Below are 16,509 nucleotides of genomic sequence, written 5' to 3' on the forward strand. Positions count from 1 at the left end.
AAGAAAGCATTACTGATTCATAGGGAGGCATTAAAGCGACCTACAGAGGATAGTATGTTACTCTAGGGATAAAAAGAACAAAAAGTCTTCACAGTATCTAGCAAATGAGATGGCTTTATAGCATAAACTACCTGGCACAAACCAAGGCTGTCTGTTCAGAGAAAAAGCAATAGCGAAACAAAGCAAAACAAAGCAAAACAAGTATCAACTGCCAGGCAGAGAAACAGGAAAATAATCATCCAAAATCCAGTCATCTACCTTTCTTCTCTATCTCCCATCTCCTGCTAGCTCTTTTGATTAGTCAAACTGAACAGAAAATTGGAAAGAAAATCACCAGAATGATGAAGTTCAGACAATCCACACCCTAGGGATCAGTAGATCTAGAGAGGGGAAGAGATACTGTATATCCATACAAGCTTGTATTATGGAAAAGCTCACTGTGAAGATCATAACATCAAACAAAGTAGAAGCTCTGAGCAGAAGACAGTTTTGCAATAAAAATAAGCAGTGTTTCCCCATGCTGCACCAATGAATATTGCCATCAGATATGTTTTACATCCTCATTCTTTTTCTGTTTTGCACTTCCATCCAGTATTCCTTTAAATTTATGACTGAAGACAGCATACTCATTTGCAAGCTAATAGGACTGGTGATAGGTAATATGTGATTAGAACTGGAAATGAAAGTGCAATAATAGTATAGCAAAACCGGTTCAAACTCTCCCACTTTATTTTGAACAGACTAACTTCTAAGGCAAAAAATATACTTTGAATTTTGGTTTGCTAATCATTCAGTGGGGGGGAAAAAAAAAAAAACTTTCATGCTCTCTCAACAATGGAAAAGTAACTAACTTTCCAGGATAAAAAAATGTGTTCACTGTCTAACATTTTTACACTGAAGATGACGATGAGAAGAAGGCATTTTGTGGCATATAATAGCCATATAAATTCTATGTGACCCATTACCATGTGATTTTCAGTTAGAGTTATTTTCAATCCATCAATGATTAAGAGCAGAAGAAAGAAAAATGATATTAAGATTTGGGAAGCTGGTGACAGAAAAAAGTTGTTGTTATAACCTAGATTTGGGATACTGTACTCTCGTCATGTGTTCTCAGTCCTAATAATTAGTGTATTTACTATATAGTTATCCTGTTTTACTACCTCTTAATTTATTTTATTTTCATCTCTCAAACATCTTTTTTTATATAAAATTGATTTGGGTCAGAAAAGTATGGACAGTCTGCACTCAGCAAAACATTACAAGCTGATAAGCAGATGTTTGCCACAGCGAGAAGAATCTGACGAACTGTGATGAGAACATGCTAACTCAGATGACAAGTAAGGCAGAATGCTTTCCATGAAGTGGGATATGGAATATACCTAACAATGCTTATAGAGAAAACGAGAGACAAAGCTGGGACATTTAAAGTAATGTCCCATCTTCAATCTTTCTTTTATTGATAAGATAATTTCCCCTCCATTTCTGTGTTTTTGTGGACAATGCAGCGTGGTCAGAGAGTAATTCTGCTGTGAGCATGATTGTTTCCCTTTCAGATGCTGTTCTATATTACATTCCATTCAGGAAAGAATATGTTCCTCTTCTATATCACTAAATGAACTTTTCATCTGAAGGAAAAATACAGAAGTCATGGATTAGAATAAAGAAGAGAAGTTTAGACTATTATTTGTCTAGTGAATCCATTCCAACAGCATCATGTCATAAATAGTTGTTACATTTTATCAAACAATTGATAAAAGAATTATCCAAGGATAAAAATCTCAGATGTTATTCCATTTAAATAGTACTTCAAATACACAAATGTTCCAAGGCTTTTTTTTTTTTTTTTTTTTACTAACAACAGTGTACATTCTTTGTGGTTTGTGTGGGTGAGTGTGTGTGTGTATGTGAAGTGCACTACTCATAAAGAATTATGAGCACTTCAACTTTCCTTGGAGATGTTTAGGTGCAAAAAAGCTATTCACCATTTTACCTTTTGCATTTCACTGGAGATTTTTATATTTTTATTGGTTATATAGGGATGCATCTTGACACAACAAAGTTTCTCCAAAATTGTTTTCATGTATCAATAAGTTGGGTAGATAACTAAAGAGGAGAAACTATATTTTATTATATAAAGACAATTTAAATATGTGTGTATGTATATATTTTTTTTCTTTCTCTCTCTCTCACACACACACACACACACATATAGAGAGACATGAGACAGGAGACTGAGCTAATTCATTTTTACTGCTGCTGCTGCTGCTGCTGCTAAGTCGCTTCAGTCGTGTCCGACTCTGTGCGACCCCATAGATGGCAGCCCACCAGGCTCCCCCGTCCCTGGGATTCTCCAGGCAAGAACACTGGAGTGGGTTGCCATTTCCTTCTCCAATGCGTGAAAGTGAAAAGTGAAAGTGAAGTCGCTCAGTCGTGTCCGACTTTTAGCGACCCCATGGACTGCAGCCTGCAGAGGAAAATGAACTTAGGTTTTACTCAAAGCAAAACCAACTATAGCAACATGATAGACCTAGCCCCCGAGAAGCCACTGTGTCTCACAATATATTTAAATTAAACACTGCATCAGAAGCTCCCTGCAGATAGTTTAGACACTAACATCTAATTAAGTGGGGCTTCCCACGTGGCACAGTAGTAAAGAATCCGTCTGCCCATCCAGGAGACAAAGGAGACACAAGAGATGTGTGTTTCATCCTAGGGTGGAGAAGATCACCAGAAGTAAGAAATGGCAGCCCACTCCAGAATTCTTGCCTGGAGAATCCCATGGACAGAGGAGCATGGCGGGCTACAGTCCATGGGGTCACAGAGTCGGACACGACTGAGCACACAGCATGCATGCACATCTAATAAAGCAAAAATAAATTACTAAAAAATTAAATGAGTTAAATAATTAGTGCTGCAACATATTAGAAGGGTATCTTATTAATGAGATGAACAGTATTCTATTTATTTCAAAATAAAAATGGAGATATGGATAACTGAATAGCAAGGGAAGTTAAAAGTTGTCATAAAGTATGAACCTGCATTGCATATTTCTTTTTCTGAAAATGAATTAGACAATATTAATAGTAGATCATGAAAAGAAATAGAAAATGAAAGAATTGTGCTGACTTAAAAAACCAACACTCCAGCAACAAATTCTATCATGAGAATATCACCTTTCAAATGTAAAACAAAGAATGAATTCAGGTACTGGGAATGACATACTTAGCCTTCAAGCAAGGTTTCCATGCCAGTTCTAGTTTAATCCAAGTCATTGCAGCAGCTAAATGTCAAGGGCATGTGACAGCTATTCCAGGATTGATGTGCCATGAGCTGGCTACCTCACTTCACCAGCTCTTTGCAGACAGGTGTTTAACTCATAAAAATCATATTTAAAATGCTGGGCCAAGATCACTTAGATGTAGGATATTCCCTTCTTAGCAACCAAATAATAGCATGCATTTAAATTAAAGAAAACGTAATTGATTAAGGGTTTGTACAGCCTGTATAAATGAAGGGAAAAAAAAAATACAACCAAACTATCTGAACTATGCCCTGAACTATCTGAACTATTTTAATTTTTATTAAAAATAAAATCAAGAATAATATTGCAATTCTGTTCAGGGGCTTCAGCTTATCTCACTTTTACAGACATTCCCCACCACCGCCCCCCACTACTAACTCAGATTATCTAAACATGGGTGAACTGTGACTTCTGTAAAACATATTGTCTGACTGGATGTTGGATGTTAGAGTTTAAGACTTTGCAAGAATATATGAAATGTATCAGTTACTGGTCCTAATGAGGAATAAGAGCAGAGAAATGTTAGATAATGGTCAAGAGATTTTCTTGACCAAACTGAGATTTTCTAAAGTAGAAATTTCTACTGGATATCTAGAGTAGAATTTCCCTGTGATGTTGGCAGATTAGTATACAACAATGACTTCCAAATGATTTCCAAAAGAAGATAGTTTTACATGGCCTGTCTAAAACAAGCACTTCATCAAATATGGTCCACACATTTTCACTGATTATTTTCTGCATTACCAGTAAGGTCACATTTATTTGACCTGTTTTTGGATTAATATGACTAAACATTTTTTCTCATCTCTTGATAGTAATTGCATAAAAAATTATCTATCTTCAGTTTATTGCCATAATGCTACTTGCAGAAGAAACAGTTCACACTGTGTGAATTCTAATATTCTGCAAATGAACTGGAACTTAAAAATTCAGAGGGAGAATCTGAAATTCAGTGGTCTCCTAGCCCAGCTTCTGGTAATTACCATTATATTCAGGAAAGAATTCAGAATGTAAAGTTAGGTCAAAGCTATTCTCTGTAACAGTAGCAATGAAATATAATAGAAAGTTGCAAGCATACTACCTTCACATACATGCCGAAGTGTGGAATCCAATATATATTTGCCCTACAGAGACACTGTTCAAATGATGCATTCACCCGCTTGTACTCATCACTGCCATGTGGACCTTCAAACCTTCTCCTGGGCTATATACCACTCCTGAAATTGTGCCTTCTCACCTATTTTTATCTCAACCCCCTTACACAACCTATAATCATAGGTTAATGATCCAGTGGATGGATATCCTAAAACCTGTACTTTAACCCTGGATCTGCTGAGGTGCAATAGGTCAGGTAAAATCTAGAAAACTCAAAGGTTAAATTATTATCAGCATGCAAAAAGTTCCAGTCACAATCTCTATTTTTTTGTTGTTGTTGTTTTTGATTTAGACACAGAAGATGAAAATCAAAAGTAGTTTTTGGAAAGGAAAACTTACACATACAAGCACACTATGAAACTAGAAAAAGAAAACCAATTTTCACCCAAACATTGTGCACTAAAGGGAGAAATCTCAAACGACCCAGGAAAAAGATGAAATTCAGTCCAGTAGAGACTGGTTTTCTATTCTGCAGTAAGTTAGCAAGGCATTCATGTGACTTACACTCCACAGTGTTGGAGATGGCAAGAGCTAAAAGATTTTAGTTAATGAATTTATATGAATTTGGATATTTTATTGAATATTTCAAAAACAAAACAATTAGATACTAAATTAAAATTTAACATTGTAATATGATTATACAATATATTTAGAAAGTATCAGGATGCTTAACCAGAAAACTGTGTTTGTCCCAACAGTTCGTGTATATTCAAATGTAATTTGGATAAAAAATTAGCATCAGAAGGGTCTATTTTTGGAACATCGTGAAAAAATAAACTAAGAAATATAGTGTTCTAGAAATTCCAGGTGAAGATTTAGCTTTCCTATTTGTGCTGAAACTTATTTTACTTTAGTACTGGACAAATTAAAAAGGAAACAAACAAAAAATCACTTTGGATTAACTTTAGAGAAATTTGACTCCAATTTGTGTAAGAAGTCCTCTGCTTCATTGTGTTTCTCTACTCTCATTCAGAATTACACCAATTAAAAAATTCTGTTAGATGTAGTGAAATTAAATTCAATCATATTTATTTTTTAGCTATCTAAAGATACATGTTATTTATCTCAATTGCTTGTAAATGACTACACTGATTTCAAGAAGCAAACTTCAGCATCTCCTCGTTTAAGAGAAAAAGCTGAGAATCTTAGACCACATGGATGCTGTTTATCCAACTAACTACAAATATTTATTAAAAACCTATTGTTTGCCAAATAATGTAAAAGCTCTTAACAAATGAAAATTCAAAGGACACTCCACCAACAAACTGTTCAAAGGAGTGGAAATATAAACACACGAAATTGTCATTATAATGTACTAAAATTCATAACACCAGAAAATTATGGGAGAAATTATATTGCTTGGTTGGGAGGTGTTTTTCAACAGGAATGCAACTAGTATTTTGGGTGGAATGATTTCCCTGTACTCTTTAGACACTGTTCCTTAAACACTGTAAAATTTAGGCTTCCAGTAGAACTCTGCAATCATTATGACATACATGGTAATAACTCATAAAGCCCCCATTCATGTTTCCAAGCACCTCCCAGTAACAATGGGGAGAACCACTGTTACTAGGTATGTCTATGGATGCTGTCAAAGCTATCAATATCAATTCTATGAAAGGCAAGAACCTAGGAACCCATTTAGGTTTATCCAGATTGTCATGTGTTCATGTAAGGCTATACTGCTCATGAACAGCTTACTTAAAAGGCAAATTACATGTTAAGATACCTGTAATTCACTGTGAAACATTTCAGCAGAGGCAGCATGGTATAATATATAGTAATGTTAATGATTTGCACTTAAATCCTAGGTGCAGTCATTTGAATTAATCAAGAATTCACACAACAAATATTTTTAGGTATCCTTCTTATCAGAAAGTCAGTTATCTTTAGTTCCTATCAACACAAGAGGCTTTGCTGAATTACTGGAAGCCTAAACAAATGGATGGTCAGTCATGGAACTAATGGTGGTCAACACAGTGGACAGGCTGAAATATTTTAGAGACCCTTCCCATCCTTGCAAAATAGGAATGATTTCTATGGCAAACTGCTAATCAAGTCATGGCTGGTGCAGACACTGGAGAACTTTGAAAAGGGCAAGATTCCGCTATTTTACTATAAGTTCCCAACTATGCTGTAATGAAAGCTGCCTCAAAGCAAATTCTGTCACACATACCAACATTTATTAAACAATCACTCCTCAGCAAGGAGACACAAACAGTTTATATTCTGCCAGCTATATTACTTTTCAGTCTCTTTTTTTTTATGTTCTCTGATCAACTCTTTTCATGAAAGATTCTCTAGAGTCAGATCAGACAGTATTCCAGAGGAGGAACTCCATTACATTGCATGGCAAGCATCAGGGAGCCAGAAATTCTTCTAAACAGATAGAGGCACAGGCACACACAGGACTCAAGCTTCGGGTACCAGATGTTTCAGGACGCTTACCACCTGGTCCTACGGGGCGGGGGAGTATCCGACGCACATATCTTGAATATCACTAATTATTCCAAGATGCTGTGTTAACAGTTCCACACTCAACACGAGCAGTAATAGGCTACTAAACTTGGACACGACTGAGCGACTGAACGACAACAAATTTGCAACAATGACAATTTCTAGGATTTTATTTTATTTTAAAAGTCAAAAAATGTTGATATAGATAACAGAGGCTCTGGAAATTCCCTTATAAAAAAATAGTAGCTGATCACTTATGGAATATGGCTCAGGAAAACTGTATCTAGAGATGAAATGGAGACTAAATTTTATAAATATGTATATACACACATGTATATGAATATTATACTTGTATATGTTGAATTATGTTAAAATAAATTATTGAGAACATAGAAACACTTTAGAGTTAATCCCTAATATTCCTGTATCCAGTCATACAGGTGAGCAATTTAGTTGTCTAATGCAAAATAAAAGAATGCTTTTAGACTATATTTATCTATGTCTTCAGTGAAACTTTCTTATACATTGGAATCAAACATCTTAAAAAACATAAAACTGAAAATTCACCAAAGTTGCTAAATAGCTTGAATGACTTTTTTGAGTATGCTACCTAATAAATAAATGTGCAGTAGAATGTGGCCTTGGTCTTAATAACATGGAAGTAAGACTGTAGAGAAATAGCCTGCACTTATCTATCTTTAACTAGAAACTAAAAGAACTCTAGATATGCAAAACAAATTCCTTTAATATTAGCTTTCCTATTTTGTTGGTGTAGACTTCCTCAGATTTCCATATCAAAAAAAAAAATTTTTTTCCCATGTTCTTGGGCTCTACCTCCCTACTCCTTCTCCTAATCCTATAAACAAAACTGAATCTTACTACTGACAAAATACTCTCTAAATCCTGTCCCTATTAAATAATTTGTATTATTCATTTTACCTCCTAACTTTGAAAGAGAATTTTCTATCAGTTGATCTGTATTCTTTGCCTTCTCACAGTCCTTCCTAGGTGTCTTAAACAAACAATTCTACTGAAATTTCTCCCCAGGTTATCCTAGTTATTAGCTTTGATGACCTCCTCTGTGTCTTTATCTAAAAATTTCTCCTCAACTTCCCACACTGTTTACCACTGTAGTCTTGCAATGTTTGTCTTTTTCCCAGTCTTAAACCTTATGTAATCTTGCTAACCTCTTCTACAATTCAGGCTAGTGCTTTTCAGTTTATTTTTTAACTTTGGAATGTAAGAACCCAAAACTTATCCTGCCTATTTATTTATTTATGTATTTGTATTGTGGTAACATTGGTTTACAACATCATGTAAGTTTCCTGTGTATAGCATTACATTTCTACTTCTATATACATAATAGCATACTTAACACCAAAAATTTAATTTCCATTTCTCACGTGTTTTTCAATTTTATTTCCCAATTGCTCTTCCATTTCCACCCCTGAAATCTTAGTATCCCCAAGTCTTTTAATCTTATAATAATTTTCTATATTTTATCTTATCTTACCAACAACAAATCGGGCTTTCCTGATAGCTCAATTGGTAAAGAATCCACATGCAATTCAGGAAACCTGAGTTCGATCCCCGGGTTGGGAAGATCCCCTGGAGAAGGGAAAGTCTACCCACTCCAGTGTTCTGGCCTGGAGAATTCCATGGACTGTATAGTCCATGGGGTCACGAGGAGTTGGAATGATTGAAGGACTTTCATTTCACTTCACTTCACCAACACATCAGCAAAAATGGTTTTAACTCTCAACACCATGAAAGCTTTTACATTATCTCCTACTTCTTTATTTCCAGACTGGCCATCTCCATTGCCAAGCCTTTAAAACTTAAAACAAACAAACATACACACACAACCACCAGAGTATATGATTTCTTACCTATGTCTGTTTTAAATGTCCAGCCTGCCCAGCAGTTTCCAGGAGTCCCCTGTAGTCTACAGGGGATAAGAAACATCTCTGTAAATATAATACCTTGGGTAACTATGTCTAGAATTCTATGATTGGACGTGATAACTGAATAAAACATTTGAGAATTGAGGCAAGATTGCTAATGAAGATGCATTTTTAGTAGTAACTGATATCTCTTAAATGCCTCCTGAGGTGGATATGTCCTGCTAACTACAAAATTCATTCTATTAAGTAGGCAGTAAAAGGTAAGGTAGTATCAGAAGGAGCCTTCCCTTTTCACTCCATCCCAAGGCAACCCTCAAGGTCTTCTCTAATTAAAAGCTGAAAAAAAATGTATTTAAAGGACATATGCCTGAAAGGCTACCAAATTAGAATTTTCAGTGTTTTCAGATCTTGCTCTGCTCTTTCTTCTGCCACAAACCTTCTCCCCTTTAATTTTCTTTGTCAGAGAATGTCATTACCACTCATCACATCCACCAATATAGAAAACTGCTTTGCCTTCTGCTCTCGTTTTCATCATTCCAGATATAATTGTTCACCAATTTTGTTAACTTTACTTTTTAAAAAATTCTACTTCCTCTGCATTTTAAGGGGTAATTTCTTAATGTAGATACTCATTACTGTAATAAGTTTGAATAATAATAATCACAATGAATAAGAGGGTATAATTCATTGCTCCTCCTTTATATACCATCCCCTGACCATGGAGACTTGTCATATTTTCAGAAATATTATCTTATTTAAAAAGTATGTGGAATACCTCCAGTTAAAATGTGCCAATAGTTAAAAAGTTATTTAACAAATTAAGTTCAAATTTCTTGTTTGTTCTCTGTAGCTCCTAACTCTTTGTGTGCAAATCTCACTCTGATGTCATGTCTCAGCTTAAGTACTTCCTCCAAACTGACATTTTCCCCCATATTAGGAAACAATCTCTCCCTCTTCTTAATGCCTTAGAATTTATTTTTATTTTTCTCATCATGCTTTTCACTTTCAATCTTATGCTATAACTGTTTATGTGCACATCCTATGTACAATATGCAAGTCAAATACGTAAGTCAAAATGGTGAGCGTCTTCAATTTTCTTTGTTGTTCAGCCTCTCAGTCGTGTCCGACTCTTTGCCACCCTACGGACTGCAGCATGCTAGGCTCCCCTCTCATTCACCATCTCCCAGAATTTGCTCAAATTCATGTCTATTGAGTCAGTGATGCTAATTGTCTTAATGTACTAATAATCTGATGAATTAATAAATCAATGTTTAATTCTATATTTGGAACATACATATATAGGCTTAGAATTATTACAGTGAGAGCAGATTGGTATTGCTCAGAGATACAGAGCAGGTGCATAAGTAGAAAACTGTAGACAGAGACCAGTCGGGAGGCTACTAAAATACTCCTGGCAAAAGGTCATGAACAAATACATGAAAAAGTATGACTCTTATCTCATTGTATTTTACTATTCAGCTGCTTAAAGAGAAATATCCTTATTATAAATTGCCTCATAAATTTAAAGAACTGAAATCATTAAGCGTGGAAAGTTGACTCTAGTAAATTACACAGGTCCTGGCTGTCATTCTAAGATGGGAAGTTCTGAGGAAATGCCATATTTTCTGAAGTTATATATCTTAGTAACTAAATGAGGACTGCAGTGGGAAATCATCACTCTGTCTCAAACTCTGTAACTCTGTATAGCCTGGCTCATCTTTTTTTTTTTTTTTTTTTTGCATTTCACAGTAAGTAAAAAAACTGAAAGACTGGGTTGATGACTGTTATATCACAACCATTAAGAGGAAATAAGGCAAACTGTCCATCAAAGGAGTGACAACAACAAAAAAGAAATTATCGAGTTTCAAAACATCCAAAACTGATAGCCTTAGTAGCACAGTCATTTTCCAGTGGTCTACCCTTCAAATTTCATGTTCTAATAAGTAAAAAGGCCAAGCAGATGGCCACTGGTCTGGAAAAAAAAATCACCCCGGAAGTTTCATAAGTGTGATGTTTCTGAGTTGTATATATTATCTACCCACATTTTTCATACGGATAGTGTATGATCAAGCCACTCAAGATGGCTGTTCTCTTGCTCTCTATACACCCCAGTGCCTCATCTATATCCTACTCACCTAACTAATCTTTTACATACTTGCTCCAGACCCCAACTAATGACCGGTCTAACTTCAGCCACTGTGATAGATTGTGTCCCCCTTCTGGTTTCCCAAGAAAATGATGAGCTAACCTGACATTGATTCACATATAATTGTTTACCTTCCCTGCTCCCTGCCCCCGAGCGAAGGCTGCCCCCATGCCCTGCCCACCTTCTGCAGCACACAGTGGAGGATTGCTCCAAGACCTTGCTTTAGACATGTAGGCTTCCTCAGCCGTTAAACCACTGATGGCTCTGCTGTTGACCCCTAGCCCTCTTCTTGGGCTTGTGGGCCACCTGCATGGTGCAGCCCAACTGATAGGATATGCATTAAATATTTCTGCTATAATACTGAAGGCAGCTGGCTCTATTGAACTAGATACAGCATACTCAAAATGTTACACAAGAGCATAGAAGCAAATAAAAGCTGCATGAGTATTCAAATAAAACAGTAAACTAGAATTGTAAATTTGCATGGAAATGCTTCCTTCCATGGGCTTCCCAGGTGACTCTGTGGGTAAAGAATTTGTCTACAATGCAGGAGATACAAGAGATGCAGTTTCGGTCCCTGGGTCAGGAAGATCCCCCTGTCGGAGGGCATGGCAACCCACTCTAGTATTTGTGCCTGGAGAAATACATGGACAGAGGAGCCAGGAGGGCTACAGTCCATAGGGTCAGAAAGAGTCAGACATGACTGAACCACATAAACACACTTCCTACCATATATAATATATCACTGATCCAGAGCCAAATTTAAAATTCAAGTATCAAAAAAAAAAAAAAAATCAAGTATCCATTTTTTAAATTATACTGCATTATAGAGTAGCTAATACTAAGAGATATATCAGTTACCTATGCCCACTCTGTATTTCTACTGTTTCACTGGAATCAGGGAAAGAGCAGAACTATAACCAGAATAGAGTGATACCTCTCTAATTCCTTCTACAAAAACAAAAACAAAACAAAACTCTTATCTTCTGGTTTCAAAGACAGTGCCAGGCTTCCACCAAATGCTAAAACAGTGCTATATCATTATCATATATCTCATTTAAAGATCTTTCTTTTCCATCATCTTAATGTTTATGGTGGTTTCAACCACCATCTCCCAAGAGATAATCTACCATTTGAACCATTCCCCCACTTTTCCTATTAAAATATAGCTGCAAATGTTTTGCTTTCTTACCTATAGGAGAAATCTCTTGAACAGACGAGAAGCTTAATAAAGTCCTCTCAAAGGCATCAGGTTTCAATCCCTGCTGCTGCTGCTAAGTCGCTTCAGTCGTGTCAGACTCTGTGCAACCCCATAGGCTCCTCCGTCCCTGGGATTCTCCAGGCAGGAACACTGGAGTGGGTTGTCATTTCCTTCTCCAATGCATGCAAGTGAAAAGTGAAAGTGAAGTCGCTCAATCATGTCCGACTCCTATCGACCCCATGGACTGCAGCCTACCAGGCTCCTCCATCCATGGAATTTGCCAGGCAAGAGTACTGGAGTGGGTTGCCATTGCCTTCAATCCCCAGGATCTGTAAATATTATTTTAAAGAAAAATGTCATTGCAGATATGATTCAGTTAAAACTCTGGATATAGGAAGTTATCCTAGTTTACCTGAGTGGGCCTTAAAGACCATAGCAAGTATCCTTATAAGAGAGAAACAGACGGAGGTTCAACACTATATACAAATGAAGGCAGAGGTCCATGCAGTCAAAGCTATGGTTTTTCCAGTAGTCATGTATGGATGTGAGAGTTGGACTGTAAAGAAAGCTGAACACTGAAGAATTGATGCTTTTGAACTGTGGTGTTGGAGAAGACTTTTGAGAGTCCCTTGGACTGCAAGGAGATCCAACCAGTCCATCCTAAAGAAATCAGTCCTGAATATTCTTTGGAAGAACTGATGCTGAAGCTGAAACTCCAATACTTTGGACACCTGATGGGAAGAACCGACTCATTGGAAAAGATCCTGATGCTGGGAAAGATTGAAGGCAGGAAGAGAAGGGGACAATAGAGGATGAGATGGTTGGATGGTATGACAGACTGAATTTGAGCAATTTGTACATGAATTTGAGCAATTCTGGGAGTTAGGGATGGACAGGGAAGCCTGGCATGTGGTAGTCCATGATGTCTCAAAGAGTCAGACACGACTGAGCAACCAAACTGAACTGAACAAATGAAGGCAAAATTTAAAGTGACTCAGTTCAGAGAAAGGAACAGCAGTAGTAACCAAAGCTGCAAGAGGCAAGGAATGGAATCTTTTAGAGAGCCTCAAATGGATGCAACCCTTTCTACATCTTAATTTTAAACCTCTGAACTCCAGATATGGAAAATAATAAATTCTTTCTGTTATACACCACCAGGTTGGGATAATTTGTTACAACAGCCCCAGGAAATGAATATAATAATTTAATTAATAAATCCCAGCTAACTGGGTCAGGATATCTTGCCCCTGAAAGAAATGTATCAAAATGATGTACTCCTAGAGAAAAATCTCTAACTTAATGGACTATATTTCATATTGTTGGGAGTTTAGCTATGTTACTCACAAGTGTAAGAGAGTTTCTGAGTTGGAAGACTGTGAAGTCAGTAGGTATCACCTAAACCTCTTCATACAATCAAGTTTGGAAATAGTCAATCTTATAATAGTATCTTAAAGTATCTTTAACTCTTCAAACAGTTTATCTTTTTTCCCCTGTTATTTTTTTCTTTCAAACTCAAAATAGCAAAAGCACTAAGTTAATAGCCAACTATTGGAGTAAAGATCCTGAAGAGTTTAAGGCACAAGATCACTCCAGCAGCATTTGAACATTACACACCAGCTAAATCCTACCAGATATTAACTCAGAATACAGGCTGCGTTCTCCAATTAGAAGAGTGATCTATCTTGCAGAATGAAATCTAGTGAATCAGAACTACCTGGATATCATAAGAGCCAAGGTTCACTTTAAACAATTAGATCTAAGGAAGATAAAATGAGAAGACAGAAAACATACTTTGAGAGTATTTTTTTACAGAAAGCATAATTTTTGAAGGCGTAAGATACTTTCTGTGTGTATATTTTGTAAATAAGAGAGAAACCTTTGTTAACTCTTCTTTCTTTCCCTTCTATTCATTCTTCTAACTCCTATGCCTTGAATATGTAGCCTTTTATTCATAATTTTGTGGACCTGTATACTCTCTGAGCAACTTTATTTTTTCCCCTCTTCATTTTCATGAAGATAATAGACCAGAGAGGCAGCAGTCATTTTATGTGTGCTATTACCAGATTAATAATTTAGTAAGAAGAAAATTAGAAACGTTATGTCATAATTTTGGTTGCTATTTTATTAACACTTTTTGGAGTATAGTGTTTACTCAGAAAGGAGGACTGAAATAAGAATATAGCCCATTTATGACCACAAAGAATCTGTGTAGCTACCATCTAAGTCAATGGGAATCTGGGGTTATTATACAGGTTATATCATGACTTTCCTGTGCATGTATTTTGAAATACTGCTTGAGATTTTGCTGGTTGTATGTATACCTTGATAACTTGGGATGGAATTGGTGGGTCATAGAGTACACATATCAATTTTAATAGATAATAACAAATGACTATGCCAATGTGTTTTAAAATTTATACTCCCACACTGTCTTATTTTTTTTTTTATTTTACCTATAATGACAAGCACTATTTGCTTATAATGTGCATTTTCATGTGATGGAAAAGTTAAGAAATTTATCATACATTTAATAGCCATTTGGGTATCTTCTTTTATGATGTCACTGTTCAAAATGCAAGGCAGTAACTCTCTCAGGTTGCCTACATTTTCCTATTAAAGGAATTGTTTGTATATTCTTTGTATAAAATCTCTTGGTGGCATGTATTGAAAATAATCAATCGTTGGTTAGCTATTCCCTTTTACTACTGTCTTTAGATAAACATAATTCTTATATTCAATGTGGCATAATATTAAGCTTTTCCTTTATACTTAGTATTTCTGTGTCACACTTAAGAAAACATTGCTTACCTAAAAATCATGAAGATACTCAGATTATTTTCTAGAAACATTCTTACCTTCTACAGTACTCTTTGCTTGGTTTTCGTTTTTATATGATGTAGACAACGCACTGTAACTGCATTCTGCATGGCGATTGTCTGGGGAATGGCATAAGGAAGGCACTGTTTCTTTGTCTTAGTTGCCATTCAGTTCAGTTTGGTTCAGTCGCTCAGTCCTGTCTGACTCTTTTGACCCCATGGACCGCACATGCCAAGACTTCAGACTATGCTACAAAGTTACAATAATCAAAAGAATATGGTACTGGCACAAAAAATACAAATATAGATCAATGGAAAAGGGCAGAAAGTCCAGTAATAAATCCACCTATTGTCAATTCATCTACAACAAGGGAAACAAGATTATACAATAGAGAAAAGACAGGCTTTTCAATAAATAAACTGGGAACCCTGGAGAGCTGCATTTAAAAAAAAAATGAAATTAGGACACTCTCTAACACCATACACAAAAGTAAACTCAAAATGCATTAAAAACCTAAAAGTAAGGCTAGAAACTATAAAACACTTAGCAGAAAAGATAGGTAGAACACTCTAACATAAATCCCAGCAGTATCTTTTTGGATCCAACTTCTAGAGTAACAGAAATAAAAACAAAAATAAAGAAATGGGACCTATTTAAACTCAAAAGCTTTTTCATAGCACAGGAATCCACAAACAAAATGAAAAGACAACACACAGATTGGGAGAAAATATTTGCAAACAATGAAACCAACAAGGCATTAATCACCCAAATTTACAAACAGCTCATGTGGCTCAAATTTAAAAAAAAATAATAATAAACACCCCAATCAACAAATGGGCAAAATATCTAAATAGACATTTCTCCAAAGATGACATACAGATGGCCAAGGAGCACATGAAAGGATGTTTAACATTGCTAACTACCAGAGAAGTGCAAATCAAAAGTGCAGTGAGCTATCCCTTCACACAGTCAAAATGGTCATCAAAAAGTCTACAGACAGTAAATGTTGGAGAGGGCGTGGAGAAAACGGAACCCTCCTAGACCTGGTGGGAATGGAAATTGGTACAGCCACTATGGAGAACAGCATAAAGATTTTTAAGAAACTAAAACTGGAGCTACCATATGATCCAGCAGCACCACTTCTGGGCATGTATCCAGAGAAAAACAGTTAGAAAGGACACGTGTGCCTCAGTGTCTTTGAAGCACTATTTACAGTAGCCAGGACACGGAAGCCACCTAAATATCCATCGGCAGAGAAATGGGTAAAGTAGATGCAATGTGTATGTACAATGGAATATCACTCGAGTCATTAAAAAGAATGAAATAATGCCATTTGCTGCAACCCGGATGGACCTGTAGATTATCACACTAAGTGAAGCAAGTCAGACAAATATATGATATCACTTATATGAGGGATCGAAAAAAAAAATGATACAAATGAACTTATTTACAAAACAGACACAGACCACACACTTTGAAAACTAATTCATGGTTACCAGGGAAGAAGGGTGGGGGAGACAGACTG

The 16,509-nt window shown here is 36.1% G+C and overlaps 1 protein-coding gene across 1 annotated transcript in view; it reads left to right on the plus strand.

Annotated features, from left to right (window-relative positions):
- Positions 1 to 16,509, plus strand: part of LOC113894922 (ADP/ATP translocase 1-like) — a 72,412-nt gene that overhangs the window by 33,305 nt on the left and 22,598 nt on the right. The window lies entirely within an intron of this gene.

This window comes from Bos indicus x Bos taurus, chromosome 7 (assembly GCF_003369695.1).
Source record: "Bos indicus x Bos taurus breed Angus x Brahman F1 hybrid chromosome 7, Bos_hybrid_MaternalHap_v2.0, whole genome shotgun sequence".
NCBI classification, from domain to species: Eukaryota; Metazoa; Chordata; class Mammalia; order Artiodactyla; family Bovidae; genus Bos; species Bos indicus x Bos taurus.